The sequence below is a fragment of the Malus sylvestris genome, chromosome 5 (genome assembly GCF_916048215.2).
Source record: "Malus sylvestris chromosome 5, drMalSylv7.2, whole genome shotgun sequence".
Classification (NCBI taxonomy): Eukaryota; Viridiplantae; Streptophyta; class Magnoliopsida; order Rosales; family Rosaceae; genus Malus; species Malus sylvestris.
The window spans coordinates 13,151,023-13,156,550 of record NC_062264.1 but is presented as its reverse complement, the minus strand read 5'-3'; the positions used below and the strand labels follow the sequence as shown (position 1 = coordinate 13,156,550).

Sequence of the window (5,528 nt, the reverse complement as noted above, 5' to 3'; positions counted from 1 at the left end):
AATAGCGGCATGGTGCCGAATAAATTTGGAGCCATAGGGCCTAGCTCTTTTGGGCATATGGGTCTTCACCCTCCACATAACGTTCCAGCCTATTATTTTGGGCTTGCCCTTTTTTTTTTTTTTTTTTTTTTTTTACAATTTCCCTCTGATGGGGTTTATACAAATATCTCCGAAAGATAAGAAAAATAAATTACATCATTCAAAAAAAAAAAAACTGTTGCAGATGGTTGGATAGTGGGATAACATGTGCAGCTATTGTAGTAAACCTTCACGTGGAGGCAGGTTTGGTCAGCAGGCATGGTCTGCTCCCTTTATTCCTTGCTTTTGCAGATTTGCGTGCCTGCTTTACAGCAAACACATCCATAGTTTTTTTTCTGTGGGTGGTCGACAAAAACAAAAGTAGCTTCTGCTTTACATCAAACACATCCATAGCTTAGCAAAAGTAGCTTCTGCTTTACTTTTGCTTTTGTTTCTGTTTCTTCTTTTCTCTTTCCTTTTCTCTTTCTGCTTTTGCGACATGTGAGCACATGATTGCACCCCTCGAAGTTTGATCATTGGTCGGTGTTTGGTCTTCTTGAACCGATTTCCTTCTCTATGGTTTTCTCGGTCCAGAGATAGATTGGATAGCTGATGAACTCAGAGTGCTTCTTCATAAGATCCTTGATCATCATCTCTTATGAATACCCCAACTGATCCTCCTTGAGGAAGAGGGTGATCTTGGTGCCCCTGCTGAGAGGTTCGCCATTGACATCCCTTGTGATAGTGAAGGAACAACTAGCCTGTGACTCCCAAATGTACTGCTCGTCGTCATTGTGCTTGGTGGTCACAATGACCTTCTCAGCAACTAGATAGGCCAAGTAGAAACCGACACCAAACTGATCAATCATGCTCACATTGGCTCCGGCTTGCAATGCCTCCATGAATTCTTTAGTTCCTGACCTTGCGATTGTACCCAAGTCGTTCAATAAATCTTCTTTGGTCCTGCCGATCCCACTGTCGATGATTGAGAGGATCTTATTAACCTTGTCAGGCACCAGCCTGATAAAAAACTCCGGTTGAGCATCGAACTTGTTTTTGTCTGTGAAGCTCTCGAAACGAATTTTGTCTAAAGCATAAGATGAAATCCTGATGAGCTCACGGAAGAAGATCTCCTTGTTACTGTGGTTGAAAGGTGAGTCGGAGACGGAGGCGAGGTAAGGCTGAAAGTCGAATCGGGTCACGGAGTCCAATGTCGATTTAGGCACGAGAGGAGTGAATTCAGCAGGGCAATGGAGGCTGAGGAGGACCACCAGCTGACCCAGGAGGAGGCTGAGGAGACATTGGGGTTGTTGAGGATGGGCCTCGAAGACGGAGGCGTGGTGTCGATCACGGCGGAGCTGACGGAGACGTTTGGAGAGTTTGAAGTATGGAGCAAGCTGTTGTACGACATGTGTCGAGTGAGGTGCCAAGGCGTGGCGGATTTACTTTTCTCCTTGTTTTGCTTATTTCACAATCAGTATCATCATATTTGCCTGATCGATTCCTCTTTCTTCTGTTCTCTTCCTTCTTTTCTTTTTCATTTGTTCTTCCTCTTTCAATCTTTTATAATGAAGCTTTTCAGAACCTCTCTGACAAGTTACCAATTTGACAAAGGCTGCTTGTTTTTCTCCACCTCTAGTTTTCAGTTCTAGGAAATAGTAGTTGCAGAGAGATTAATTGTGAATTAGAGAGAGAGAGAGAGTAAAGGAAGGAGAGAGAGATTGTGTCTCTGGGTGGGTTTTGCAGATCCACGATGGAGGTGAAAAAATGAAAGAGAACCGACACAACTTTTCGTATCGTTTCCTATAAACGGCGCCAAATGTTGATGCACAAAACCGGAGGTCTTGGAACAACAAAAATTCGACCGTAAATCTGCAAGAAATGTAAAGAACATAAAATGTATCGTGGTTCACCCCAATGTTTGGGCTATGTCCACAATGATATTGTATTTCTCTATTTGTGAGAGGATTGTGAGGGAGAGAGAGCTTCTGAGGGTGAAAGAGCTCTTCCCGATGGCCTAAGAATTGGCCTCTCTTAATGAGGAGAGTGAGGGGTCCTTTTATAAGAATTGGCCTCACTTATTACATATTTACCCCTTCATTTATTATATAACTACATTTGAGTCCCTCGAGTATTTATACGAGGTCTAAATACGAAGGCCCTAAGTATGGTACAAACAAACATCAATTGGTTTTGGCAGTGAAGTTCCTTATGGAGGCAGCGATGGGGTTTTATGTGTCGGCTGTGAAAAAATGGGTGATTTTGATTGTAGAGGTGCTCGTTTTGATGAAGGGAAGGTGGTGGTGACTAATGGTTATGTTGCTTAGTTGTTGTTTGTTGATAGGAAAAAGCGCTGTTGTCGGAGATGGCTTGGTTGGTCGGAGACGGTGAAGGATGATATTGACGGGAAAAAATAATTGTTTTCCTTCAGAAACCACTAAGCCATGTATGGTATATGAGTATTTTTCTTTTAAATAAATTGATGGGTAACTAGAAATGAAACTTGAGTGTATGAAGAACCACTCTTGAAGAATCACTTGAGATTTGTATAATCGTAAAGATAGTGGTGATGATGATAGGTGGTGGTGGTGACAGCAATGCCGACGGTGGGTGGTGGTGATAAAGCATGGTGTAGGTTGTGGATGCAATTTTGTACACAGCTGATTTGACAAAATTTCACCTACAAGAGAACAAACAATGTTAGCTTAATTGGCGAGCACACTAAAAAAGGGGGAGGTGTCTGTCAAAGGGCCTTTGATGCATAAGTCAAAAAAGTAGTTTGACGCGCTGGACAACTAAGAGAGGACTCTAAAATGTCAGCTTTTTGCCACCATTAGGCCGAATATGGCCCAAGGGCATGACATATCATAGGCCTGATGCCCTTATGGTACGTTGGTAGCCTAAAGGCCTATTACCCACAATGCAAACATATGTGAATTCCATTGAGGTAATAAATTGTCTGCTTATGACCTCAAGGGTAAAATCATTGTAGTGAGCATATAGTTCACTTGTCATTCTCCTATTAAAAGAAGTGGTTAACTTATGTCTCCACATAGGTGATAACAGTGATGGTGGATGGTGATGATTGTAGCAGTGATGACGATGATGGTAGGTGGAGGTGGCAGAAATAATGATGGTGGGTTGTAGTGGCGACAATTATGACAGTAGCTTGTAGGTGGCGGCAATGATGACGGTGATTATGGTAGCATGTAGGTTGTGGTGGCGGCATGGACGATGATGCTTGTAGGTGGTGGCGGCAGTAGTGATGGTGAGTGGCGGCAGCGACGGTGGTGATGATGATGGGTGAAGTTGGAGGTATTGATGATGATGATGATAGTGGATGGTGGTAGCAGCAGCGGTGATATTGGTAGGTGATGGTGGTGGTAGTAGCAATGGTAATGATGGTAAGTGGTGGCAACTGTGGTGGGAGTGTCATTAATGGTCACTCATGGTGGAGTTTTTTATTTTATGTTTTGTTTTTAAAGTCACTCAAGGAAATTTGGAAATTACAACTAAAATTCCAAGTTGAGAGTTGGTAGTCTAAAATTCCAAGTTTTTTTCATACGGAAATTTTAAATTTTATGTTTATGAATCCAAACATGAGATTTAGTGCATGTCAATTTATAAATTTTGACTTTATTTTTTTAAATTTCAATTTTTTTTTTTCATCTCCGTTTGTTAGTCTTTTCATTGATCAAATAAAATAAAAGATAATATGTTAAGAGAGGCGAGCAAGTGTCAAATGAGTTTCTAAAAGAAAAATTGTTGCATTTGTCACATTTACCTCATCATCGTGTACCTTAAAATTAAGAAATATCGATTATTTTAACAAACAAAAAAATTCTAGTATCCATCCCATAGATATATACTGCCTCGAATATAAGTGGGACAGTGTGTGCATATACTTTCTCTTTTCTTAATCAAATTTTAACCTTATTATAGTCTTCGTCTCTTGCAACTTTCCTTCCTTTTCTCTATTCAGACCCCTAATGCAACCACCTTCTCTCTCTCTCTCTCTCTCTCTTTTCCAAATCACACGACCAAGCCTCATTCTGCATTTCCAAAATTTTATCCTCATGCACCATTTTCAAATTCGAGGCAACCCAATCCCAATCCCACCCCCTCCAACCCCAATTCCTTCTTTTGGTCTCCCAATTTATTTTAAAATTTTAAATAATTGTTTCATTAGTACTATGTTTTGAAGAAAATAGGTACTTGAAGAAATTGTGATAGTTGAAGAGAGATGGTGAACAAAGAAGAGAATCATATTTCTCCTTTTCTTTTGGGTCCTTAGATATCATTTTACAAGTTGGTAAAATTGGTATCGAGTTTTTATTAAAAAATGAGAACAAAGATAAAACAATGAGGTGGGTTGACGAGCACTCTGTAGATAATCGGGAGCATTTTTGTTGACCTCCATAACTATGGTGTATGCTCACCATACATCTCACAAATTTCCACATGTCCTTTCGCTTAACCCTAATTAAATTTTTTTTTTCAATATTGAAAGATGAACATTTCATATGAAAGATAACCACAGTTATGTGAAAGGACACGTGGTAAATAATGAGGTGTATAATAAGCATACATTATAATGTATCATGATGAGCAAAAATTCACCCTAGATATATATATATTTTGAAAACAAAAATTCACCATAGATAGTTCTTTTCTTTTTTAAAAAGGGGGACAACTGATGGTAAGTCACAGTTATCCACCTCTTTTAGGGGCCGGCAAGACTCACAGAGGCATTTTAACCTCTCCCCTGGCCACAGTCAAGCAGACTTACCAGCTTAGAGCCTCAAACCCAAGACCGCCCTAATTTTTTTGTATTTTAGGAACCGAAATTTGTGCTCTTACCACTGAGCCACTTGCTACGGTGAACCATAGATAGTTAGATAGCCACAATTAGGGGTGGAAAAAATTCTCGAAAATCCCGAACCAAACCGAAAAAATCCCGATCCCAAACCAAAAATTTCCCAAACCGAAATTTTGGTACGGGATTTGGGATTGGCTTCTCGATATTTTGGGAATCCCATACCGAACCGAAAATGTATATTATTAATTATTATATATATATTTACACATATATATTATATATATATATATCTATTAGGGAATTGTTATTCGTACTTCAAAAATCTCATTTGGCACTTCAAACTTTCTATAATTAGAAACAAAAATACACTTGTGAGGAGTGTAGAATGAGATTTTTGGAGTGCTAATAACAATTTCCTATATATTATTCTTTTATAATTGATGCTAGTAGTTTCTAATTCATGCTCTACAACCTGGAATGCCGTACACCTTGCATATTTTTCATGTTCTATTTGATATTCATTTGGATTTTATTATAGCTGCTGTCATGGTTGATGATTTCAGAAGGCTTGATTCTTTTGTTTCTCAACAGATTGCCAAAAGGGTTTAATTAATTTGAATTTTGACGCTGATAAAAACAGTCAGGCATGCCAATGTTCGATTAAATGGTAGTGTGAATGAAATGACATTAA

General features: G+C 39.2%; 1 pseudogene; it reads right to left on the bottom strand.

Annotated features, from left to right (window-relative positions):
* Positions 1-551: 551 nt before the first annotated feature.
* LOC126622561 (heat shock protein 90-1-like) lies at positions 552-1,429 on the bottom strand (annotated as a pseudogene).
* Between the last annotated feature and the right edge of the window lie 4,099 nt (positions 1,430-5,528).